General features: G+C 46.6%; 1 protein-coding gene across 1 annotated transcript in view; it reads right to left on the bottom strand.

Annotated features, from left to right (window-relative positions):
- Window positions 1-27,941, bottom strand: part of LOC146205645 (forkhead box protein F1-like) — an 81,119-nt gene that overhangs the window by 40,836 nt on the left and 12,342 nt on the right. The gene's annotated exons all lie outside the window — the stretch shown is intronic.

Genomic DNA, 27,941 nt, shown 5'->3' with positions numbered 1-27,941 from the left:
TGCTCTGTGATTGGTCTCGACCTCCATCATCCCGTCTCGACCAATCAGAGCCGCCATAAATGCGTGACACTTTTGCTGACGACAACGATGAGGCAATAAAGGCTTTCGGCTTAATATGATCAATTGCTGGAAAACAGAGGTCGAAGAGATCGCGCAAGTGAAGGCAAATGCTGCGCCATTTCGCTGACTCCGCAACTCGGCGCCAGCACCGACTGTATTGCGCCCTAGGTGGTCTTGTAAGCCCAGAAGTTGAGCTAATTGCAGCATATTTTGCATTGTGGGTTCCACCAACCATAAATTTGCACTTGATTCCTATATGCCAGCGCATTCAGCGTTGAGTGCTTCAGCAAGGGACCAATGATGAACAAACTCTTTAGGCTGTTGATGATGCATAGCTCATAGTCATAAGGTAAATCTGCACACATAAAAAATAAATCAACGTTCTCTATACGTCCTCTACCTTCGCCTGGCAGAGACAAAAAAAAATCTAGCTTTAATTCTCAGATGTTCTGGTTTGATTTGGTTTTGTGGAGTTTAACGTCCCAAAGCGACTTAGACGCCGTAGTGGAGGACTCCGGAAATTTCGACCACCTGGGGTTCTTTAACGTGCACTGACATCGCACAGCACACGGGCGCCTTGCTTTACGCCTCCATCGAAAAGCTGCCGCAGAGGCCGGATTCGATCCCGCGTCCTTAGGAACAGTAATCGAGCGCCGTAACCACTGCGCCACCCCGGCGGGGTTCTCAGGTGTTATAGAATGAAGTGCATTTATTTCAATAGCGTTGTACGCTCCTATTTTACATTTTACTATAAGTTCTGTACATGTTGCGACAGCTGTTTAACTCTAGAGTTCGGACTTCACGTTTGCAGGTAAAGAATATTTCAAAGAAAATATGGAAGAAGCTTAAAGCTTAGCAACCTCACTTTTGGGGACTGGAAATACGTGCAATGAAATTTTTTGTGTTACAGAAATAAACAAAATAAAAACATGATGTAATGAACGCGTGCTTACCACCGAAACATTTGTCATAACATTATTATTGCCAGGTCATGCTGCCCTTGAAGGAAATTTTTTGTCCGCATTTCTTGTCCGAAAGCTGAATAAGCGGGTGTATAACTATCATGGAGCTGCCTCCGAATATTTTTTCAAAGTTGGCTTAACATCACGCGTGCAGTATTCTGGAAAATTTCTCCATGCTTATATGGGATTATTATTAAAACTTATTGCGACCAGGCCGAAGGTATTTCAATCTAGAAAATGCGTTCGTTCTAACAGCTTAGAAAAAACGTATGTTCTCTCTCGCAGTGTGACGCAGCGGCGCCAGCCCTCGCCGTGGCAGCGTACGCTTTCTTCGTTCCCTCCTCGGCGCAACGGCGGTGATTCCCTCAACCACGAGGAGACAGCTGAACGCACCGACTCCCCCTTTCCTCCATCATCGCCAAGAACAATAACATCCCACGCCTCAGCAGCCGTGCAATGAACGCCGGTGGAATTCGAACTAGCGGTGCCATATGAAACCACAGCATTGCCGCGCTCGCACGACTAGCGCGCGCTCTCTTCCCTCTTCTCTCTAGAAGCGGAGGTGCGCGCCTCGCTTATTGTTGTCTGGTGTCTGCCCCGCAGCTCCGCTTTCACTCAGAGAATAGACGCTCAAACCACATGTTTCGTCCTGTCTAGCGGATCTTAGAACAGTCTGCGCCTCCATGTGAGTACCACTGGGCCTTTATTTTAAGATATATGTTCGTAACGGAGTATGTTTTTGGGAGCATTTGTTCATTTATTTGGCTGCCTTGTTGCTACACTTCCCTGCAAGAGTATAGGATCACTAGGACGGACCTCTGCGTGCCAATTTCCTCTTGGGCTGCTTCGGCTGACGCTGCATGCAAGGCTGTGGGGGCCAAACGGTGAGATATCCATTTTTTATACAGTGCGGCGTATTAACTGGAAATTAATCATCTTGTCAGTCATTGGCACCTGATATGATTAATAGAATGTGCTTGTCTGCTGTTTATGCACAGCGGGAGTCAGAAAAGCTTTTGCTTCAACTCTACTGCACCCAAACAGAAAATATATTTTCTGGAATTAACGAAGAGTACTCTTCATGAATTCCATTTTCAGCACACTCACTTGGACACACGAACGTTTGTAGCAGTGGCAAATTTTACGGCTCATGAACAGTTTGCGCAAGTTGTACTGAAAAAAAAAAAAAAAAAAACATAACTCTGCACAATATCGTTTCTTATGGTTGTTTTTACTTGCAGATGTTTTCTGCGAAAGGGAAGATGGTGATATGCAAGCTGCTCAAGCATACATCGGCAAGGGCTGCTGAAAGCTGCTGTGTTTATAACCGAGAGTAAAAGGCTCATGCTAGAGATACTGGCTTGGCAGGCACCTGAAGCTGCCATTAATGCGGCGTCTTCCTACAACCTGGGATCTGCTGACATCTTGTCAATGGACCCAACCACAGGTGAAGTCCTGGAAGTCTGAAAGAATTCTGCCTAGAGTTTTTTTGTTGTTTTTTTTTTCACTATGTACTACATGCGCACCTAATAAATATTCATGCAACGAACCATTTTGCCTATTTTGTGTGTATGTATAGTATCAGCATGTTGTATATATATATTATTAGCTGCATATAAAATACCTGCACAAAAGCGAACTCAACCCTGTGCTTGGCGCATGATGGCCTTAGTTGCTTCTGCACCTTAACACCCATCAAAGCACAAAATAGCCACCAATAAAAACAAACATTTAACAATAATGGGATGCCTGGATGCCAATGATTCGTAGCCAGTCGACAAGCTTGGGTGGGCAACGTTGGGCAGCCGATGAGCCTAGCTGGATAGCAGTTCATAAAAGCCAGGGATTAAGTTTCGTTGCAAGTATTGGGTAACCAGTGAGAGCGGCTGGATGTCCGTTGTATATCAGCCATGCTTGTGTGTAAGATATTTGGTAGCCGTTGAGTGAGGCTGTATGCTAATAAATAAGGTAGTCTGCCATTGGTGGCCATTGTAGAAAAGCCAGTCTAGTAGATTGGATCAAATCTTGGCATGGGTAGCGCCCTATTGAAACGCCATTATTGGCTCCAATATTGATACCGGTTTCCCCAATATTGGGCTGATGACGGCCCATTGACGGTATGCTATACTCCGTTTCATACATCAACTGCAACACAGCCAAAGCTAGAGCCCTTGTTTGCGCTCCCGGCATCCGTGATGAAAAATAGTGCCTGCTCCTGACGAGAGAAAATAATAGTTGCTTTGTCTGCAAGCTTAATAAATCTTACATTTGCCATCAACTCCACAAAAAGCACCTTTTTTAAGGAGAAAAGATCGGTTTCGGTGAGTTTGTATGTTTTGTTTGTCGTTTTCGCTGCCCCCAGCGGTGCCCTCCACGCAACGCAACGCAGCGATCTCGACTGCCTCTTCGGAGCGGATTTTTTCTATAAGATCCGCACTGCAAATATGCTCGGTGTAGAGCCCGTTTCCACAGAAACCACTTGGCCACGAAACGAGCGCGTAGTGATACACCTTTTTTTTTTCTTGCGGACTACTTGCGTAGCTTTCGCTGCGTTGCACCTGATGTATGAAACGGAGTATAGTTGGGGTGCCTGCGTGTGCAATGCGATATCTGCGCACGTGAAAGAATCCCATGTGGTCGAAGTGGCCTTTGTCATGGTCCTTGTGTCACGTCGAGATGTTAAAAATATTTTTTTTTATTTACGAACCGTTCACTCGTAGTTACGGAATCATTTAAGGCTGGCGAACTGCAGCAAATATTTTTACAATTGCTGTGGGCTCTCGTCTGAACGGAAAGAAATGTCCACATACAGAACATGAAACGTTTTAAATGCGTTGTGTTCCGTTGGACAAGCGCCATGAAAGAAGTCAATTTCCTGCATCAGGCAGTAGAAGATGGTGGTTATTGTAGCATGTATGACGGAATTACCCTTACACCTTCACGCCGCGGCATGAGAGAGGCGGCGCACTGACGTCCGAAAGAACCGAACTAGGTATGTCCAAGTACTAACCATTAAGAATGTTAGCAACTATAGTCACCACAGCAAGATACCAAAAAGTACAGAGAAACGAATTGCATAAACTGCGCTCAGTAGGAGGCTGCGCGCTTTATTTACACTATACAAGCAGCGATGTCGCGCTTCTACAGGCGAAGACGATGTATTTTAAAGACCGTGGGATTTGGAAGGAGCAGAAGGGTAAACCAATGCCTCGGTCGAGAAGGAGGAAGAAGAGCATTTATTGAAACATAATATTTGGGATCTAGTGAGGAGGTGATCAAGTCGGAGTTCGTGATCCGCGCAGGCGATGGAATGCAGTCCGAAACTGCGCTCCGTGGCGCACAGAACGCTGCTAGACTCCGCGCGGCGCCGTGCGGCGCGACGGCGCGCCGGGCGGAGGCGCGCTTGTTTATGAGGCGCCCGCTGTCAGCCGCGCAGCCGTGGGTGTAGAGTTACCCTCGAGCCGCCTAAAGGTTACTCTACGGTTATTGTTTGCGTCGTCGCGGAAACTGGACTCCGCTCGAAGACGGCTCTCGATCGCCGCGCGTGCGGAGGGCGAACCAAGGACTTTGCTTTTAGCTCACTGGCAGCAACGGAGCCAGACTGGTGGCACTGCGAGTGCCCATTGTTTCTTATCCAATTGTTCTGCCCACTGCCGAGGAACAGCTAGTTTTTAGTGCAGCCCTATATGGTAGCAGAACTCGGGCTGGATCTGTTTGCGGACTTGTGGCTTTCAGGGGTGCAGCTTTATGCGTTTTTGTGGACCGCTAACTGCAAAATGCGCCTTTACTTAAGAGAGAGAGAGAGAATAGAAAGGCAGGGAGGTTAACCAGGCGACGCCCAGTAGGCTTTGAGCAGTAAATAAAAAAGAAACAAATAAGTTAAAGCCCATACAGAAATCAAAGAACTTCTTAGCTGCGGATTCTTGAGTCAGCCCCACATGAATCACAATTAGGCGTGTACTGTGTCGACCACCGGCAACAGTGTATTCGCAAGTACGTTTCTTCGAGTTATGAAAGTGAAAGCTTGCGAATAAATTTTCAAGCAGCACATTTGCATGCTGTATGGACATTTCAGTTGCATGTCTTTTTTTCCTTTTGTTGTTCTTTTTTCCACGAACCATAAGTTTGATGCAGCTCGCATTTTATGTTTCGAGCTTCATTACCACTACTGTTTGGCGTTGGTTTAACAATGCGGCCATAGTCACACATGAGCTTCTGCATATTTGTAGCAATGAAAGCGTCTATCGTGTGAATGCCGTACTTCTCTGCATTCGCTCCGCATACTATTAAATTCTGTCGAACCCCTGCACCATCTCAGACTTTCTTTTTAGTTCCTCATTCGTGTGCATAGGTGCTCACAATTTTTCGAGCACGAAAGTCACAATAAAGTCAAATTTCCTCGCGCTCTAAGCATGCGGCTACGAACTGAATGATGTGCTTTGTACTTCCCTGTGCGGCCGTCGCGGCACGTGCACCATATGAATTCATGGCAATTCCCTCAATATGTGGCGATGGACGTGGTTCCTGAATTTCCTGTTTCGAAAACTTTTGTTGGCGCCTGTACGGGGCTATGCTACCGATGGCTGCCCTATCTGTAGCGCCTTCTCCTCATTCGCATCAGAAGATCTTCAGTACACTCTGTTCCCGGTGGCGGTCTTTACGATCGACTTTGAATGGCCCCAGAAGCATCATGCTTGTGTTACCGTAGCCCTTCCGCAGGCAGAACAGAATTTGCTGGACGCAACATACAGCACATGTGCACCGACTTTCTTGAACTGAGCGCGCGGCTGGTTGGTGGCGCACCAGAGGGCTACCATTCCGCGGGTGCTTTCGAAAGATGCAGCTGCGCGCAGCTTGCCCAGCGGCACACAAAACGGGCCCGCGTGAACAGCGGACTCACTGCGGCGGCGTGCGCAGCTGTTCGCGGGTTCTGTAACGTTCAGCCATGAGTTAGTGTAGACCTGTGCACAGGCTCATGACGCGCTGTCTCGTAAACAAGGGAGACAGCGCTCATGCCAATGGGAAACGAGGTGGCCGCAACATCCGAAGGAGTGGCGGGTGAATCAGCGCTGAAAGGGAGCTGCCACGTCGGAACAGTGCACGTGCGTCGCGGTGGCTACCAGCGGCGGACAGGATACACGTGCGACAACAGCGGCGGGCCCCCGGCCGCAACCCGACGCCGGCCGGTTCCGCTTTCTCACCGCTGCTGCTCGTTTCACGCCCGCTTGCCGGGATGCCGCCCCGACGATTTCACGCAAATGCGGCCTGTGCCGACGCTTCTGTGCGTTAGTCGCTAACCGCTGTGTGCGTCCGGAACTTGCGACGTTTTCGACAGTGGAGAAAAGGAATGCGAAATTTGTGGGGAGTGCTTACACAAGCTATTCGGCAGCCGGACGTTTAACTGTGCAGGGATTGTTTGGGCTGGTTCACTTTGGAAAAGGACTAGGTCGTAGAGAGTTTTAAGCAGGCGAGAAGAACCGCGCAGGAAGGTAGTAAATTAGTGCACCACGCTTCGGGAACTCTGAAGTTGTCGAAAAAAAAAAATCGTCTGTGTCCGTGCTTGTGCCGCAAATTAATCTACCTAAAAAAAAAAAAAAAAAAAAAAAAAAAAAAAAGGGGGGGGGGGGGGGGCGCTCGAACACGTGCTCGCTGCAATTGGAAGCCTGTAACGCCCTGCCGCTCCTCTGCAAATATCTTTCTTTTTTTCTTTTCGAATGGGCGTGCCATACGTCTAGATGTTCGATCTGCATATTCCCCTCGTCGCAAATTTTGGCTTAAAATACGCTCAGTGGCAAGGCTGGTGCGTTTTTTGTATGAGGATAGGGCGTTGCTATGGTTAGCAAGCTCTAGACGCCACATTTTTATGTTGTGTAAAAAGATCGTTAAATGTGTTGATGCCATGTTTTTGATCTGCAGATCGAAAGGCGCATTCCAAAAGTAAACTGAGCCGGTGTCACCGCCCAAGAATGCTTTTTTTAGATGATATTCAAAAAACAGCTATTACCACGCTCAGTACGGAATACACGCATATACGTAATACCGCTGTATGTAAATTTGTTCATCTAGTACGCGCTTAAGGGATCGTGGTTTCCGCGGACAATAAATGATGGCACAGGCTTCCTTGAAATAACGGCGGAGACACTACACATTCGTAACAATACATGCTGCATTCATTGTCAGCACTTAGAATAAGCGCGTGGAATCAGCAAAATTAAGTGCAACAACATTGTCCACAAAACCATGTGCAGCGGACGCTATAACTGTGCTTTTCTTTTACTAGTTTATTGTATTTTCTATTTTCAAGTTTCAGCTCTTCTTTGGCCCTGTCTAAACACGCTGCTACCAAATCACAGGAGTTGAAGCAACTGAAGCTGCTTTTAAACAGCAAAGTGGACGTAAAGAGCGTATATTATGTGGTATATGGCCTTCCACATTTTAATGATCTCAAAACTAACTGACTATAGGCTCCGCGGTTCGAACATTGCGAAACAGCATGTGGTGCCGACCGATGATGTGTAGATCCACTTCAATTAAGATTAATGTTATAGTGACGATGAATCTGCTGAAGCAGGTCATTGCCGTGCATGATGACACGGGAACGCAATAAGGCATTGCTATATCGAATTCGGTACCGTGAAGATAGAACAGTAAGGTTAACATCGCGACGACAGTCCAAGGGTCGTTGCGGATAGCTTGGTTCTGTGAGTTTTGTAGTGAAACGATGCGAGACAGAAAGGTGAGCGCCCCATGAAGCATTTCAAAGAATAGCTGTAATCGAAGAAAAGTAAAAAAATAATATGATTGATGTGGTACGTATTTCTAAATATTGGTGAGCCTCTAGCAGTATCACGACCCTTTTTTTTCTCCATATCATTTTCTTTCGAGCTGAATTTTAAATGACACTGAAGCTCGACACACAAATCAAGAGCCATATGATTCACTGGTGATATAGAATGCCCGAGTAGCTAAATAGATAATATCAGCGTTTGGTCTTTAGAAATTCTTGCATTCTTACCGTGGACGGATTTGTGAATAAGAGAAATGTTCAAAACAGCGCGAACTCGGCTCCAACCGCAGGACCAAGGAAAATGCGATGTTGACGTCTTTCAAGTCCTTACACATCGGTATACTTCCAGTGTCGGCGTCTTTTGAGCGCCGCCTCTGTACTTCAGAAATTTGTGTTGGAAGGCCTGAGCTTATTAGTTCCAGCGCGTTTCTAAATGCGCTATAGAGCGAAAGCACGTTCAGTGCGGTGCCGAGGCTCTCAGGCTTGTTTTTGGTGTTCAACAACCCGACCGTGTTTATTATTGCGGTCGTAAGCAGTTCGTCCATCGCGTTCGTGCATGTTTCTTTCCATGGTGCTTCTACGCTCATCAGCGCGTAAACACAACACTTAACGTTCTCGTGAACAGCGTATACGAAGAGTTTATATAGACAGCGATCGTTAAAAGACAACACTTCAGACAAGCATTATTTCCTCTGAAACTGACAATGCCAGCGCATCGGGTCAAGGGCTTACAACACGGCGTAATCAACAAACAAATAAAAAAAGCTGCGTTCTATATGTGTGTCGCCTCTTTCTTGTCCAGCCTCTTCCCACTGTTGTATGTGATCTTTACTATTCACCAGCCAAACCAACCCCGTGGGCTGTATTGTGAGGCAGCGCTAGCGGGGATCACAAAAATTCTGCTTGCTAAAGTGACGATATTCATAAAACACTGTCTATTTTATCAGGAGTGCAGAAGAGTCATGAAAAATACGAAACTGGTTGTGAAAAAGCGGAGGGATTTCTTCGCGGACTACTCAGTACGCTCATCTCACTGGCGTTAATAAGCTTTGTAAACTACATCGGTACCGTGTGACCGCCCTTGGCAACTACAAACATATTTTATTGCTTCTCGAGATCGTGCTACATTGAGGCGCTTTTGACACCACCTCTAGTTTTGAACAGTTAAGCGCCGATGCAGCTGCTCTTTTCTTTCGGCGTCAGGCGAACTCGGAGAGCCGACTTATATTTCTGTAACTCAAAGGTAAGTCAGTGAAGCGGGCTTGACGTCTCTGGAGAGCACGAAACCAGCGTTGACCGATGCAAGTAATCTCTTGGCCGTTCGGGACGTGCCCTTCGTATGCTTGGTTAAGAATATCATTATCACGCCCAGCACACGTTGCTGACACCTGTGGGTGCCTGTACCGCACCATGCGCGCCTGTATGCTTCTGTTGCCCTGTTTATGAAGCGTGGCGCGCGTGCAGCGGTTCTCGGAGCTCAGGAAGTATACGCGGCGACGTGACAGCCCCAGCGTCCGCACTTCGCACACAGCGTTTCCCACGAAATGCGTCATGAGCGTGAAAACAACGCCCGTTTAGATGAGCCGTGCGCCCACTTAGCGGCGTTGCAGCTGACTAGCCGCCTTGCAGGCGGCCCCAGCAATGGCCTGCGCATTTCAGGTAACGGCATCAGCGAGTAACATTGCCTGCTGGCACGCCGTTACATATACAGGCCCGATGAGTCGCAGGCGTGTGATTTAATGCAGCAGCACAAGTGACGCGGAAGAGCGCGATGCGCTCACTTGCGCCCCGAGCTGGTCGTTGCCCACTGAACACAGAGCGCGCACTTCGAGTGGCTGGACTACGTGAACCAAGTATGCAGTGAGAAGCTTCAGCAGAGCACTGCGAGGTTGCTTGAGGGCGTCGACCGGGTTGCCTTCCGCTCCGAGCAATGTGTCTGCAGTGCGTCGTGCCCGCTATTCTTTTAGCCTCGAGAATGGTCTGTTGATACACATCTGTCCTAAACATATATGGCCAGAATACTTAGTGCACGTTATGGAATTGCAGACACCTTAAAAACACTTCTCTTCGTTCGCACTCCGCCCACTTCAGTGCGGTATCCAGTGCTTCCGAGCATCGGACACACGGATTTCCGGCTACCAACGAGGCGCCTTAGCAGCCGAGTCAACGTACAACTGGCATGTCTATGGTTATGCATGATACAATGAATAACAGAACCCCGATTTAGAAAGTCGGGATAATTGCAGAAACATGCCGTGTTATGCAACGCGTAGCGTTCGCATTCAGGCACATATTTAGGCATGCATGGCGCCTGATTATGTGCATCGGGGACAAGTACCTGTACGTGCATCGAGGGATTTTGGTACTGCGATGTGCGATGTGAATGAATAATTTCCTTATTAGTATGTTAAATGTCAACGTTAGGAAATATGCCGGCCGGGGTTAGCTTCTGAATGCTTTTTACGAAGGTATGGCGGGTGAGATTCTTGTATTCTTTTGTATTCTTTTTGATTATTGTTTTTTTTTTTATTGTGATTACAACTAGGAGAAAGTCTGTCCGACTGCCGTAAGGAAAGAATTGTCCCGATGCAAAACAAACTGTGACCGCCTGACAGTGTCAAACTATTGTCCTGCTTTTCAGAACCAGCATCTCTCATAGCCTGAGTAGCTTTGGGACGTTAAACCACACAAAGCATCATTAGTGCCACTTGCAGGAAATTATTGTCGCAGATTTTATTTGTCAGCATTTGACAGACTCCAAAAAAGCATAGGTTCAAAAAAGGACTATCGATCCTCAACTCAGTTCATGTCGGTTGCTCATGAAATACTTGACTCGTCCATAGAAGTTGACATGTTTTTCTTTTATTTTAGTAAAGCGCTCGATTAGGTTATCCATAGAAGACTATCTCATAACCTCAAGTGCATTATTCTCCACTCAAATATTACATCATGTATGTATCACGGATACAAGCCTATCCCCGCAACAGAGGGCAGTTTGTATAAATCACAAATTCTCTTGCAATAGGTGACTTCAGGTATTCCGTAAAGACCACATTCTCATTTTTATTAATAATATAGCAATCTAAATCTCCGCTAATGTGCATGTTAATTTATTTATGGATGTCTGTCATAAGTTATGAAAATAACTTCTCGAAAGAACCACAAAGGTTTGAAAAAAATCCGTTATCGCTATTTTCGATTGGTGTAAACGGTGGCGTATGGATATAAATGTACATAAAGTAGTATTGCTACGAGTGACACGAAGAAAGGAGCCCAATGTATTTTCATGTTCTGAATGTCGCACTATAACGAACACTATAATGCTGAAAAATATTTTTGCTGTAGGGTTCGATCTCGGGGCGTCCAGTAGAAAAAGCAGGGCATTCCCAAAGTAAATGAGATATGCCGCCGCAGGTTAGAGTCGTACAGTGGGGGCACGTAATCATTTTCTCTTTATACTGACGCCAGCGGGCCATAATACGTGGCGTGTAAGCCGCATGGGCGATGAGCTTATTCAAAAAGACTTCTTGACTTCGGGTGAGGTGGGTTCTTCTCGTAAAAGGTGGGTCTGGTGTGGCCACCTGCATGCGATGCTGACTGAGGCTACGAAGACTGGTCCGAGTATAGTGCATAAGGGCAAGAGAAGGGGTGAGTTGCCCGCCCAAGGTCGAATAAGGATGAAGCAAGGGGGGTGGGGAAGTAAATGTGGACATCCCACCTGCCAAGGCAGCCGCGGCGTGTGCCGCCGCATTGCCCCCTGATTCGTCCGAGTGACCTGGGGTCCAGTGAATAGCGACAGTTCTGGTCGCGAGTTGGTGGCGTTTAAGGAGGCGCTGTATAGCCGTAGCTGTTGCATCTTGTGAACCCGGAGTAGCGATTTCCTTGTAAGCTTCAAAGGAATCAGTAAGAATACGTAGTGACCCAGTTCCGGTGCAAGGCACTCCTGACAAGGCTCCCCAAATCGCGAGGAGTTCAGCGTGAAGAGGGGTACCCTGAGGTAGATGGCAGGCATAAGCGCCTGAAAGGGAAGGGTTGTCATCGCATACCCAGGCCATAGATGCGAATTCGCTTGTAATGGATGCGTCGGTGTATATGTCAGTCGTATCGGGGATTCGCTCTTGTCGGTGATGGGCAGCTAGGAGCTCCCGGGGAATGACAAAATCGCGGTTTATAGGTCGGCGATGGACGCGTGTGACTACTGGCATCTCCCAAGGGGGAAGTGATGCATATAGGGCTGGTGTTTTGTCGTTACGCTGTTCATCCCAGGCCAGCAGGCGACGCCCCTGGACAGTGATGCAAACACACAGATGATATTTGCCAAGTATGGCTCGCTTAGTGGCCTGGTTAGAGCAATGTGATTCGAGTGACGGCCTAAATAAACAATGAAGATTATGTCTACTCCCCTTTATCCCCATCCATGGCCATGAGCCTTCCCATTCAATAAAGGACATTCAATCAATCAATTTTTGCTGTCGCGAATGATGGAAAGTATTTAAGGTGCAAAATTCGCTAACGCACTCTCTTGATCACACCATGTTTCCTTTACATTTTCAGGAGCGTTGCGCAAGCTATGGTTCCTAAATAGAAAACTTTGTTCGCGCACATTTTTGATACAATGAAATTGTAGGTGCCATAATGAAGGTGTTAAAATTTACATTTCGAAAATATAAAAAGTCCTTGTAAATTCTTAGGAATAAAATAAGCACCATAGAACACAGGCGTAAAGTCGGTTGTATAGAGTTTTTACATAGCATCACAAATGAAAAACTTGGACGTAGCTGCCTCATTACGTAGAGCGATCTTTGTGTACACGTAAAACAACTTCTCCTTTGAGCCAATATTCTTTAAATCAAGTTCTAACAGGAACAGTTTGTCCACTGATTATAAAAGAATGGAATTCCATACTTATTGACGGGAAGGAAATTCGTAGGAGAGTTGGAAATCTATTTTTACGATAAATTACCTGAAGTACCTTTACCAGTTTTTGCAACGGCTTTCTTTACATGTGCGTCAAAATTCCAAATTTCCTGCTGTTTCGCGCTACCTGTATTGTTTCCTGTTGAGTGCTTAATTTGCGCTCTTAATTTTTTTTCTCTCTCTCTGTATTGTTTCTTGCTGCGATTTTCCAACATGAGTAACTTAATATGCGCATTTATTCTCTGAAGTTGTTTGCGCTGGTGTTGTGCTAAGGGGAAATTTAGATTTTTAGTGGATTCAGGCTGAATCCTATTAGTGAGTCGTTTGCACTTTGTGTTTTTATTGTCACTGCATTAGCACTGCATTACCTCTGGTCTTAAAGCTAGCATATTGGCTTGCAGTATCAATAAATGAATAAATAAAGAAGCGAATACACACACAAAAAAAAATTAACACTGTGATTGCAGCTACTGTAACTGCGTTCATGCGCGTTCAGGCAGGAATCGTGCCACCGACACTGTCAGCCCATGTGTCTACCAGAACTTCGAGTTTCTCCTCAGGAGACGCTTCAGGCAGGTTATGCTACCGCATGCATGGTCTGCGCAGTTTTGTCCGCGGTGGACTCGCTTACTCCTGAATTCATTTCTTGTGGTCTCCGTTTTCTTTGGGCTGTTATAGCGACAATGAACGCGGTTTCTGTACCCGCTTTATATGTGTCGGTATAGACAATAAGTAGACAGCGCTAATAAAGAAAAGCTCGACCGCGCAGCACCGCTTCGATAGCGTGATTCTCGGGCTTCCAAGAGCTGCAGCCTATAGCACCCCCAAAAATGGCCCAAGGCGCGTGTGTCTTCCGTTCGCAATCTCGTGGCGATGAGGGCGAATAAATTATCCTCTCCCTGGACCGACCAACAGCGAGGAACAAGCGAAGGCGAGATGGGAAAAAAGAATGGCGCCCATATTTTCTCTCAGCCTTTCTTCGCCTGCAGAGAAGCGCAATGGAGTCTCGGATTTCGTCTTCTTTCACGGCCTGCCAGTTTTCCAACGGCCGCGTTGAAATGTGAGGCACCAAGGACTTGGGCGCCGCTGTAAACGATCTGCGGGCTCTGAACAAGCACCTATGCCCAGGGTGAGCGGGGAAGACCCCAAGGCCTTGGCCTTTGAGCGTGCCTCGCTTCATGCGCCGCTGTTCTCTTCCCTCCTTTCTTTGGGTGGTTCTCGGTTCGCACACGGCTGGATCGGGGTAGAGCGGCTCATCGGAGCGTATTGTGCGGAAAGTTAAGACCCAGCGCAGCATTTTCCACGACGGCAGTCACGTGCTGCCAGCGCGAGCCAAATAAGTTTGAGTGCTTCTAAGGACGGCACCAGCGGTTTCAGAGGTTCCAGGTCTGCGAACTAGAACCGTGGACATTATATGCTGGGATGAGATCAGTGACCCAGTGCGTAGGCCAAATCACTGGCTGTGATGAATAGATCAGTGACCCAGGGTGTAGGCCAAATCATTGAAGAAAGCTTCCATACATTCAATCTATGTAGTGACGGGATCCAAGTGCGGCGCTGTGTTCATTAGGCGCGCTTTCGGTTGTCCTGTATGTACACGGAAGTGCCTGGACTGGTACGGGCATTAGCCAGTTTTAGTCCTTTAGAACAGTGAGACCTTCTCTGTTAGGGGGAGAGGGCGACAATGCGCTAAACACTACGCTGAAAGGGCGAGGGGGTGCTTGGCATGCACACTCACGCCCCGCTATTACCCTATCCTCCTAACCGATAAGGTCTTCCTTCCCTTCAATCAATCAATCAATCAATCAATCAATCAATCAATCAATCAATCAATCAATCAATCAATCAATCAATCAATCAATCAATCAATCAATCAATCTTTATTTCAGTTTGTATATGCAAACTGGGGATGGTGAGAAAAAAACGTAATATCTCGCTATTCTCCATGATGTATTGTATAGGCGCTCGAGAGACGGCCTTCTCATGAGACAAGTTTTCCCATTCTCTCAAATATACCAGTTGAGTCGAAGGTAAATTAAATAGGATGCTGTGATCTAACTTCGCTGCCCTCTAGGGTAGTAATGTATAACCGTGTGTAGGGTATACTGCTGGGCTGGTTGGTGGTTGTTATCAAACATTATGGTGTCGCAGCGCTGGCAGACAAGGACAAAGGACTAGGGACACACACAAGTGCGCTGTTGTGTGTGTCCCTAGTCCTTTGTCCTTGTATGCCAGCGCTGCGACACCATAATGTCTGTATAACCGTAGTCATGGAATGTTAAGTGCGGCGGTAACGAGGCATTGGAACGCTCAAGGCTGCGCGTCTGCACATTTTGCTTGATCTACAAACCGTGCCTTGTTTTATTTTTGACGCCGTAGTACGTGGCACGAATACGAAGTGGAATTATGAGGAATTTACTCGTGAACATTCGTCATATACTTGTTTAATGACTTTTGACTCATGTCAAAGCAGAATTTTATTGTAAACTCACTCACCTTTTAACGACAAATGCTATGAACATTTTGAGTGAGCTGATTATTTCGCGAAGGAGACAGCAACTTTCTGCTATCCCCTGAGGTCAGCGAGGTTTCTGACCCTGGCTCATCCTGTATGGTGCTCCACGTCCGTGGAAGGAATCTTGCGGGAACTCGGCACAACAGTTAAAAATAAAACATACTGACGGCCGTTTTCCGCTACGTATGATATTTTTGGAAGTAATTCGAGCGCCTGGTGAATTTCGCACTCTCCAGGCAGGACGTAAACATACCTTTTTTTTTTCTTCTCCTTCCCCCAAACTCACCTCGTTAACACGTCTAGTTTAACTCGAGCGAAAAATACCACTAGTTAGGTTTCCAAATACGCCAGCAAAACTTCGTTTCGTCCTCTCGTAACAGAAGATTTTTCTATTGTATTGAGAAGTCTACTGTTGTTACAGAAGTGACTTTATCGCTGCGACAAAGACTCCAAAAAATTCTGCAGCAGCAAACTGCTTTCTTTTTATTACAAGGCTGCGTTCCAGAATACTACACGAAAATTTTCCGTTGTGTTTTTCGAAAATACGAAGTATTACTCGTAAAGGTCGCCAAAAGATATTACCCTTTTCGCTTGTGCCGCTTGGCTCCAGATATTTCACGAAGAGCAGATGGGCACGTAATAAAAACGAAATAAACAAACAAACAAGACAATAGAAAATGTACTAACAGAAATTCGGGTTGTGGGTTAATACGGTTGCACTTCAGTAACGTTCCTTTCAGTATGGGAGTAGAGATGCCTCCACAGTTTCTATGTATTTGCAGGTAGGAATAATTCGTCGATTTCAAAAATGTTTTCGTTAGCTCTAAGTCTGTGTTGTACCGAAATTATCCGCGAGACATAATTTTCGCTAGCTAACTTCACTCCTCGTTAAACTTAAGTCTGTCAAAGACGCTTGTGTCGACGAGTCTGTTGACTCTTCTGTGGAGGAGTTTAAATTGCTAACGACGTGCTTTGTAAATCTGCATATTGAGAAAGGTATTCGAAACCACATGGTTAACAAACGCTTTCGCAACGCTGAGGACGTGAAAAGCGTCTTTGAGCGAAAACCACCGCTCCCAAGATGCCCGAAGAGGTACTCTTCAAAGTGAGTTCCAACCCTCCAGCGCATCCCGGAGATGGATCTGCGTCGTGCGGCCGCCGCCGGCTGCTCCGAACCCACGTCGCCAGAGGGAGCGGCGGTATGTACGGCCGTAGGGCCGCGCGCTAAGCAAACAGCCGGTCGGCTGATGGGCAGGCTTCCAAGCGCTGCGCGCATCATTCCTCCGGCCGGCGTGCCCGTCCGTGCTGTGGCTATTGGCAGCGGGACCGCCTCGCTTTCTTCGGATCGCTTCTCAGCTATGTTGGTGCCCCCTCCGTGCTGAACGCGCGCGAACTGCCGACTGCTGGCCGCAGCCACGTGCTCCCGCCGAACCCGCGCGCTCTCCGCGCCAGCACCCCCATCCGACTCAGCTGGTCTTTTTTCTTTTTCCGGGGCATTGCAACGCCGGGGGCTGCTGGCGGGAGGAAGCCCCGGCCGTTTGTTTATGTTCTTTGGAGCGAGCAGCTTGGCCCGCGCGCGGTACCGGGATAGGAGCTCTTTTACGACGCTCGTCAGAAAAAATTAGGGCCGCGCTAAAATTGAAACTGTAGCCGACGGACAGAGGGGACACGCCGTTGGTGGTGTTCGACATTCGGCATGGCAGTCGTGAGAGGCGTCATCTGGATGGGGTCGGCTCGCCTCAGCGCAGAGATAAATCACTCCATCCCCTTTCCCAGACGCCGTTGCAGCCGATGGGCGCGGTTTCCTCAAAGCTATGAATTCTATGTTTTGCGACGGCGACACATGTCCACCTCCCGTCAACGCCGTGTACACACACTTGCTGATGTGGACGAATAAGCTGCAACTGTAGGAGTAAAAAATCCCCATTCTTATATCGTAAAATGCAAACTTACTGGAAGCGAGCGCTTCTCCACCACTATTTGCCTCTCCACCTCGTTCCCAGAAGCCTTGAATCCTACAGCCTTTCTCCTCCGCGGCTATTTTCCTGCTCCATCAAGGCTGACCTAACTTGTTTGCTCCATTGACTGACGTCTGAAGGCAACGTGACTGCTTTACAGCTGCTCTTCAGAACTCTTATGTAGTTGAAAAAATGGCGTACTTAGCTTTTTGGATCAATATAGCATACAACAGAGATCCCAATAAGATTTCGTGAGACGCCTCATTGGCATGTTTTCGTCGTGTTTGACGTTTAGACTAAAAGGACGCTGATGACAACTGCCTATAAGTATTGCTCAAAGAAAAAAAAAAAACGGATTATTTGATTCTTTCTGGCAGCCAAATATTCATCTACTGGCGACAAAGTGACATTTAAGCACCTTCCAATCCGTCGATTATACAAGCCCGATACGTCCTTCCTGAGACGGAAGGGTTGCTACCGTCTTGAAGTGAATGGTGGTGGAGTGCAGCCTCCGGGATCCTCGTCCAAATATATATCGTCGTCGACGCATGCGCTTCACGTGTGAAATCGGCCGGTGGAGGCGCCATATGTACTTTGTGCTTGTGAGAGCTGCATTTTGCTGATAGTTATTTTCCTTGTGTTTAGAGCGGTACCCAAAGCAGGCTAACTTCAGCATGTCCTCAATGTCCCTTTAAACTTTGAGTTGAAATATACCTGCATTATCCATACCTTCGCTTTTTTTTTATTTTTCATTTATCGCTGTTCTTTGTAAGTGGACGGCATTGCGGAAAATTCACGTAGGCTCAATTTTGTTGCGAGTGCGTTCTCTTTCTCTTCGGGAATTATAGGAAAGATAATTTGCGTCTGTCGTCTTTCGGTGTCACGCTGGTCTATTATTTATAAAAGTGCGCACATACATATGGACACGAGAAATAGGTATCAAAACGACACGTAATAATAAGCAACCCATATTTTACCCCATTGTATGCACAGATGCTTGTGAACATATTTACTTGGCATTGAGATAGTGCATGTGCGACATTTATTCAATTAAAAGTCGATTCCTGTTTTTCTTATTTTGGGGGCGGGAACGGCACACAAAAATATAGATTCACACGTCGCTATGACTAAGTGAGATGTTCCGCCATCGTAACCGAAGATTTGTGGGCGACTGTGGTAATCTAAGTCCATATTCTGCATTGTGTACTCCCTCGGCATCCTCAAAATCACGATTCGACACTGCAGAGTGCTCAGGAATGCCATTAGAAATTCTTCCTGCAGTTGTGGATAGTGTGCTTTTACTCGATGCACAGGACCTGTGCGAACGCCAGTGAAGCCCAGGGGAGGATTTAAGGGGGCAGGCGAGCGAATTCGGAAAAGCATGCCAAACCTGAATTTTTCGACGAAAAAAAAAAATCAAATAAAAATGCATGGTTCAAATAATCCCCCCCCCCCCTCCCCCCTCATACCATCCGCCTTCAAAAACCATCCATAATCCGCTCTTAGTGAAGACTGCGGTTCCAAGTTGGGGAAGAAGCAGCCAGGAAGTATGAGATATGCGGCTTTAAATTTTGATCTTGTTAACTCGGTATACGTTGGGAACGACTGAGTGACGTTTATACAGTAATTTCCTTTTTATGTGCGTGGCAGAGATTTTGCAAAAAAAAAAACAAAAAAAAAACCAACAACGTCAATCACACTATCTACAAAATGTTTGACAGGATTCTCTAAATTGATTTGCTCTCGCTCTTACGGAATGCATGTCACTGTCCTGAACACTCATTTTTCAGCCATCACAGAACACTTATCATAGACACCCCAACCAATCGAAAATTGCCCCATTAATTATTTTTACCAAATTTCAGCCCTGACGGTGCACTGCTCATCCTCGTTCCAATGGTTGGCAGGGCTGTACGCGACTGTTATTGTATATGCAAACCATCCATCAAATTCTTTTTCCCTCTCTCCGAGTGGATCGAGAACGGAAATCCCTCCTTATCCAAGTGATGCCTCAGCTTCGCATCCAAGTGGTATCTCTGGACGGGCTCGGCGCCGCAGCGTATGCCATCTAGCCCCCACACTCTTTCACCTGAGTTACATACCTCCTGCCTGTACAGTCAATCATCTATCACTATTGTAACCCTGGAAATTCTCCCGTTGTGCTCACGGTCATCGAATTCACTCATTTTCCCCCACCCCATCAGTACACACAATATACACAGACTCCATGCATGCTATTCGCTCCCTCAAAAACTGCACAGTGCCTGAAGATTTTCACGATGACCGCAATTCAAGCCTTCATACTCTGTCCCTCGCCACGGTCATAAACAATGAGATGGTCCACAAGTTTGCTCTGAAACTATTATCCAGGTGCCCGCGATCCCTTGGTCAAGCCCTCCGACCTGTGACTAGGTAATGCGCTACAAACGCAGCCCCAATATACACTACACATGTGGCTTTCTCTTCAAATACTCCCCAAATGCCACCCAAAGCTCAGCGTCGCCCAGATACATTCTCTGCAAGCTTCACACCGACATCCTTCTCAACAATCCGACTCGCCTGTACCTTACCGCCTTTAGACTGACCGCTCCTGCCCCAACGGGAATATGTTTAGAAAGAAATCACGCACTACGGTCCATCGCACTATGCTTCGTGCCACCGCTGAAAGTAGTTTGGCAAATATGAATCGAATACTGGGCATACACGAATCGAATACGGATCGTGGTGACGCACTTCAATGCACCATATCAAAGCGGACGCTTTTACCACCCATCGATCCATCCAGCACTGGCGGAACCCTTTTGTAACAGCGACACAAAGCTCGGGAAGGTACCAGGGAAGTTCCATTGTAAGCGTTACATAATGCCATAACCAAGAGCAGAAGAAAATGATCTAACACCACCTGCATGTGGTGTCCGCATGTTTTTATCGCGATGTGGTTAAGGTACACACACACACACACACACACACACACACACACACACACACACACACACACACACGCACACGCACACGCACACGCACACGCACACACACACACACACACACACACACACACACACACACACACACACACACACACACACACACACACACACCACATGTCCCAGCTAAATGTAACCAAAGTTATGAAAAATAAGGTGAGCCCTAGCCCAGTGGCAATCGCTTTGCCTAGTCTACGGTATTTTTCGTTCGCGGAAGTTAATTAGCAAACATTAATTAGGTAGATTTACAATTACTGGGTTGAGGAAGAAAGCGGCAATGTAAACTTTGTAGATCTGTTCGAAAAACAGCGAGCTACGTCATTTTTTTCACGCTAGTGCTTACGCAAAGTAATTTTTTACAAACCGAAAATGATACCTGGCGCAATAATAATAATAATAATAATAATAAAAAAAGGCTTCCTCGTGACGGCGGCGCCACTTTAAAATACCGAGACACGTCCCAGATAACAAAATCCGATTTTCTCCTGTGCTCTTTCTGATGAAGCTTTGTTTACGCACTTGACCAATTGATTTAAAATTGAAGCTGCGTGACAGCTTTATTTAAGTCGAATAAATAGAGCTACGTAAAACGTAGCGTGATGAAAACAACGTAGCTACCGTTTTTTGAGGCGATCTGCACCTCTTTATTTTCAATTTTTTTTTTCTCAAGTGAAAATTACAAATATCTAGTTCGTTTTTAACTTAACTTACATCGTTGAACGTACTTCAGATTAACATGGACGATGCTGAGTTGGTTTCTTTTAGTGTAGCTCTCAGCAGGTTGCACTGGGCTAAGGCTCACCGTATATTTTAAAACCTTTCTTAAAACATTGATTATATATATATATCATCTGCCCTTTCTCAAGAAGCGAAGAAGATGACCAATAAAACTGAGTAGCGTTACTGTATCGACACCCGGAACGCACGGGAGATTCAACGTGCTGGCCCATCGGTCCACAAAAGGCGTACGTGATCCCGTAGTTTAACTTCATGGGGGATACGTAGGCGAAAAAAAAAAAAAAAAAAACTGCTTACCACGGCATCAAATGAGCCAGTTTCGTAACATATAGGAAATGGCCCATGCAGTCTTGTAGATACATATAGACCTCTGGCTACCCCAGTGTTAAGCCAGCAAGATTGAAACATTGTACTTAACGCTGCAGTGTGAGCTCACAACCATGGTTTACTGTTCAACCCGGGGATTGTTTGAATGATTGACCTTTGTATTCCGACACTGCGACCAACCCGCCCTGATGACCATGCCAGCTCACCTGTTCGTGCACGACTCCAAAAAAGCTATAGTGCCACTAGCATAGCGCGCTGTGCTTGTCGAGAGCTCCGCAGTGGTGGCCAGTGGTTAGGTTGCTCGACTGTTGAGCCTGAAGAAGGCCGACTCGAACCCTGCTCGGCAGAGGCTGCGTTCCGATGCAAGCGAAGCGCAAGACGCCTTGTGAGATGCCAGTGCGCGTTAAATAACTCCAAGTGGTCGAAATTAATCTATAGAGCCGTCTACTCCGGCAGCCCTTATAGCCGAAGCTGCTTTGAGACGTTAAGCATACCACAGAGCGAGTGAGAAGCAACGGCATTGACCACGAACACGTGGTATACCTTGACAGACAGAACAAAATATAGGCTGTTCCTTGCGGCTGCAGAAATTTCGAGCTATTAGTTGCCCTGCGTGCCTTGACAGAGGTTCGTTTTATATTGCTACTGGGGAAAATTTATAACTTCACTTAATTTTTTCACATGTCCTTTAGTTCTGAAGAAGTGGGGTCACACAGTATATATTTGCAACTTCGCTCTTTCTCTGGTTCCTACACCTGAGCTTATATATGATGCTTGGATTTTCTTTTGGGCTTTGCAACGGTTAGGAGACAACGAGTGGTCCAACTTTCTATTTTTGGTTCAAAACCTGCATTTCGCAAGCGCCACAGCATTTGATTATAATCTCACATAGAATGAGAGAGTGTTCAGATAGCTTTACTGTATGTTGCTTACATTTCGAATTTACATTGCAGTCAAGAACCCGGAATACATTATACTAATCTCTAAGGCTTGATCGCGATAGTTGAATGACCCGTATTCCAGGCTGGCGTCACGCTGTATGCCTAGTTGACCGTACAGGCAAACCAGCAGACCAGAAGTTTCAAGCCCAGCGTTAGTTCCCTGAACCGAAGTTTAGACGAATCGAAAGCAAGGTTGGTTTTAAAGATCTTTATCAATCAGAGGTTGTATTTTGAGGAATGAGGTACAAGGCTCTTGACTCGACGTGAACTTGAAGCCGTCCCGTATTGACATATATATATATATATATATATATATATATATATATATATATATATATATATATATATATATATATATATATATATATATATATATATATATATAATACATGAAGGAAAGAAGCCAACAGACGGCGAGGCCAAGGAAAGCGTAGGGGATGTTACTTTGTCCTTTTTTTTTTTAATGTTTGCTTGGATAATCACAGAAATTAGTAATGTAATCTTGTTTAGGGGAAAGATAATTAAACACAAAGTAGCAGAAAAAACAACGTGCCGATGGTGGGAACCGAACCCACGACCTCCGAGTATCGCGGCCGGTGCTCTTCCAACTGAGCTACATCGGCCGCTGTCCCCCCTGCTACTTGCTTGGGTATTTATGTTGTCTGTATACGAACCTTGAGAGTGTTCACCAGCGCCACCCTCAACCATAGCGGCGGACGTAGAACGTCCTTTTGTTACCGCCAGCGTCACGTAGAACGTGATCAAGAGCGAGGGCGAAAGCTGTGCTAGAACCCTCTTACGTTACCTATGGCTTCAAGACTGCCAGAACCGAGACCCCCGTAAGCTACAAGCAGATTAATTAAGGGGAAATGAGGGTGCTCGTTATAATACATGAAGGAGATTCGGTTCCCACCATCGGCACGTTGTTTTTTCTGCTACTTTGTGTTTAATTATCTTTCCCCTAAACAAGATTACATTACTAATTTCTGTGATTATCCAAGCAAACAAAAAAAAAGGACAAAGTAACATCCCCTACGCTTTCCTTGGCCTCGCCGACTGTTGGCTTCTTTCCTTCACATATGTGTGTATATATATATATATATATATATATATATATATATATATATATATATATATATATATATATATATATATATATATATATTGTTTGTTTGTTTTTTTGCGCTGCACTGATAATTTCGCACTGCGCGATCAGTGACGTGCAAGGTGCAAGGGATTACGAGGAGGGGGGGGGGGGGATATAGTCTTTCCTGCTTGTAATACCCGCAGTTCGTTTTTATGGTGCAGTATCTGCAGCGCATGGAAGAATGAATGCTGCACTAAAAGTATGCATCCTAAGCGTTTGATAAGTATTCAGCTTCGAGTAGGGGCGCACGCGCCACGTGCATGTCGACCCTGGCAACGATGGAGAGCACGTTCAGAATATACGCAGCGCAAAACCAGATAGATTCACGGGGAGAGTATTGAAAATAAAAAAAAAAAAAGAAAAACAACCTTAGAACGCCATTCATGAGCCGAAAATTTTTGGCCAACTGTCTTTCCCAAATGTTTGTTGCTTATTCGACGCGCGATGTATTGAGATAGTGTAACGAGAGGCATGAGTAACGGAGGACGTAATGCAGAATGATGAGCACCTTCCATTTTTGAAAGGGGGCAAGTATTTACAGATGGAGTTAATAAAAAAAAAAAAAAAAAACTCGAACGGTGCGAAAAAGAAAACGCTAACCAACACTGAAAACGGAGAGAGAGAGAAAGAACTTTAATTCAAAAAGAAAAAGAAAGAAAGATAGGGGGGGGGGGGGGGAGAGTGGCAGTGAGTGGAGTCTTCATTTCAAGACCCCAGTGGCCTGGGCTGCCGCTCTTGCCTGAGTTACCAGCCTACGCTGGGTCGCTAGACCAGAGCCTCCCACTGCGCCTCCGAATGGTGTATGTTTATGTCAGCAGGTTTGAGGCCAGTGCACCCCCTTGTGACGTGGTAGGCGGTGGGCTGGTCGTCGCACCAAGGGCATATGTCTGTGTAGTGCTCGGGGAAAATTATGCTGTATTGATGTAGGTTGGGGCAAGTGTTGGTTTGGAGCTGTCTCAGTTCCCGCGTTTCCTTTGCATTTAGTTCCTTGTGCGCAGGGGACAAATTCTGCGTTGTTCTCGTAGGTAAGTCGGGCGCCGTAAGCCGCGGGGACAGAAGTGCTAGTTGTGAGATCGGGATTAGTGGCCGCTCGGTTTGTGTGACCTCGAGCTAGCCTATCCGCGACCTCATTACCTTCCAATCCAGAGTGCCCCGGAACCCAAGTGATCTGATGTTTGAGCTGTGAGGTTGTAGCCAATGGGTTAGTTGTGAAGCGAGATAATTTTTTAGGTATTCTGCCTGCAAGGAGGAGCCGACACGCCGCTTGTGAGTCGGTGATTACGTGCAGCTCTCGATTGGTCGCGTCTCCGTAGGTAATGGCCAGTACGATCGCCGCCACTTCCGCTTCTGTGATAGTAGAGTGCTGGATAGACATGCTGGAGACTTCTGTATAAGAAAACCCCGTCACCACGGCTGCTGCTGCGTTCGATGTATGCTCGTATAGAGTGGCATCCACATAGACAGTTTTCGGACTGCGTTCCACTACAGGCGTAAGATAATTCACTCGTGCGTGGCTTCTGCCTTCGTTGTGGACTGGAGACATGTTCTTTGGGTGCGGGGCCACATATACTCTTGCCCGGTACGAAACAGGAATGTTAGTCGTTTACTGGATGACTTGTAGGCCCGAAGGATAGCCAACGCGCCCGAGAATGAGCCGGCCTGTCTCAGTTGACAGAAGGCGTTCCCTCTGGGACAGGAGGGCAGCCTCTTGAATCTCTTCAAAGGTGCAGTCCAAGAGCTTCCAATTTCACGTTGGGTGTGTATGGTGGGAGGCTTAACGCGTTCTTGTAAGCTGCACGTATGATCGCTTTTACTCCTGAGAACGGAAGCATTTCACAACCTCTGTGCTTTGCCCAATGCGCTAATGTCATGCGTCTGTAAAAGGTCAACTCGCAGCCGGTTAAATGGTGCAAGCGAAGAGAGACTCAGTGACCTTCGCGTCTTCCTGCATCGATTCGCGGGAAACATCATCAGTTTTTGTTCAGGAAGTATGCGCACTTAGCGCGGGGAATGTATCTAATTACAGCAGCGGAAATGACGAAATTAAGACAATGAAGGAAGACCGAGACAACATGGCACTTAAAATCACCCTTGAAAAGTAGGAACCAACTTCGCCCTAATTTCCGTCCTTCAAAAATATATTGCATTGAATGCCTAGATAGATTAAAGGACTTCATCCGGTGCGTGACGTTCCTGTCCAAAACCACGTACATGCACAGTCTGTCGGCGTCCCGTTGCAATAGGCACGTCATCTACGCCCGACACGTGGCATTGCACTGGGACTTTCTTGCTTGTTGGAACGCAGCTGATTCCCGCGGCTTTGTTCCCTGTTCACATCTATGTCTTTTAGGCAGGCTTAATGCATGAGCGTTGTTGTGCGTGGCCGCACTGGCAACGACGCAGACACCGCAGCCTCGTGACCTTTCTCAGTTATAGCGAGTTCGGCATGCACCTAAGCGAAGCATTGTTTTTTTGTTCACATTACCGGTAAATTACTTTTAGCTATAACTCAAGAAATATAATTTTTCAGCTTGCAAGACGATGTAAAAATGCGTTTTTTGCATTCTCCAGAATGGCGCTGCCGAAAGATATGCAAGGATAGAAAGACCCTTATGACAGACTGGCAAAGCAGGTGTTTTCAATAGTGCCGATAAGGGTCTGTTACAAATCAATACATGCCATACCCGATGGCCCATGTGTCTCTTCGGGACGATAAACTCAACATACAATGCAATAGTATACTAGAAGCCAAAGCCCCCCTTTTTGGTTTTCTAAAAACTTCACAAGCTTAACTATGTAAAATATATCCGTGGGGTGCTCAGTTTAACATGCTAAAATCGCGAGCAAATCGGTCACATATCTGTCTGGGCTGTTTACTGGAGGACATGGTGCCGAAGGAGTTCCTTAAAGATATTCCATCTTAAGTTATAAGAAATATTTACCCTTACATCCTTACGCTTAGTTCGGCATTACCGGTGTCCCGGGGACGGAGACGGGCTGCGTGACGCAGTATGTGCCGAGAATCCATGGTAGTACGCCATGCAGACGTTGGCGCATGTCCAGTGCGCATGTATACACTTCGGAGCTCGTAGCTAAGCTTCTTTTTTTTCGCTCTTTTTTTTTTCTTTTTTCTTTTTTTTTTTTTTGTGCGCGGAATCGAGTGCTAGTATCGCTCCGAAGATCAATCTCATCAATCACATTCTGCAATTTCAATATCTCGCCGCGGGTGTAAGCGCCAACTGCTTGAAAACTCTGAGTTTTATGGCCGTCAGGTGGTGCGAAATTAAGCGCGTGAACGGCGAGAGGATCCGAACGTGCGAGCTCGCGACGCTGAGATGAGACAACAGGTCCCGAAGCCAGAGGAGCGATATATGCAAGAGACCGAACCACGATATGCCGTTCATGTGTTTGAGGGTCTGCGCCAGCCCGCTTGGCTTTGCGTGTTTATTCTGCGACAGCTATAGGCTCTTGAAAATGTCGCTATCTGTACTGGCAGCGGCACCCTTAATCCGCTCGTTTAACATTGTAGGGAAGCTGACTTAAACCTCGCTTTCTAATTTTTCTTTCCTTTTTGACAATGTTCTGCCTTTTGTGGTAAGATATTGTGCTAGGAAACAGCGGGGACGGACTTCAGACGCAGTGTGTACGAAAAAGCCCGTATTCTGGATGAGCATTAATTGATTGATTGTGGCTCATCCGAAGTTTCATACGTCGGTATTTTTAAGAATTTACTCCTGCTTTGCTATTTTCGGACTTAGCAATCGAAGGATTTTTTCCCCCTAGACCCAATCAATGTAAAAATTCCTCTCTTGGAAACCGTGAAGTTAATTGAGAAAATACAAGAGAGCGGCGCCGCCGTTCTCTTCTTCTCTTGTAATGCCTAGCATCCGCCTCGTGTTCGGGAGGTACGAGGTTCGATCCCTGGTGCCGCCGGGTATACACCGGCTTTTGAATGGGTACAACGTTCCCCCGGCCTGGTGCTCGGCTCTTTGGGGTGAAATGTTTGGGAAAGGGGTCATAGGTCTAAAAAAAAAAAAGGGCCACATAATGGGCTTTTGCCGCACAAGGCGGACTTAATGTTGTCTGATGGCGGAACTGATCACTGCCACATCGGATCAACTATTTTCCCGCTACTGCAGTGCAGCTCATGTGACCAGTATACCGGGAACCATTTCAAAACCGCCAACTCCTAGATCCGATGTAATGAATAGAAAATTCTGCTAGCGAAATACTGTGCCCTTTATTTCAATGTTCCTGTTATATGTCTTGCCCGATGCATGGAAATAAAACAGCGCAGCACAGCTCGTTGGGATTACGGCAAGTAATCAAACAGCTGTTCAATTTGGTTTGGTTTGGTTTATGGGCGCTTACGTCCCAAAGCGACTCAGGCTACGAGAAACGCCGTAGACGAGGGCTCCAGAAATTTCGACCACCTGGGTATCTTTAACGTGCAACGACATCGCACAGCACACACGTGCGCCTTGCTTTTCACCTCCATCGAAAAGCGGCCGCCGCGGCCGGGATTCGATCCCGCATCTTAGGCACAGCAGTCGAAGGCGCTAGCCATGCACTGCACGACAACGGCGAGGCCAAACAGCTGTTCGG

Source organism: Amblyomma maculatum, chromosome 1 (assembly GCF_055883805.1).
Source record: "Amblyomma maculatum isolate TAMU_Amacu chromosome 1, ASM5588380v1, whole genome shotgun sequence".
NCBI classification, from domain to species: domain Eukaryota; kingdom Metazoa; phylum Arthropoda; class Arachnida; order Ixodida; family Ixodidae; genus Amblyomma; species Amblyomma maculatum.
The sequence above is the reverse complement of the archived record's forward strand: the minus strand, read 5'-3'. Positions and strand labels throughout refer to the sequence as shown.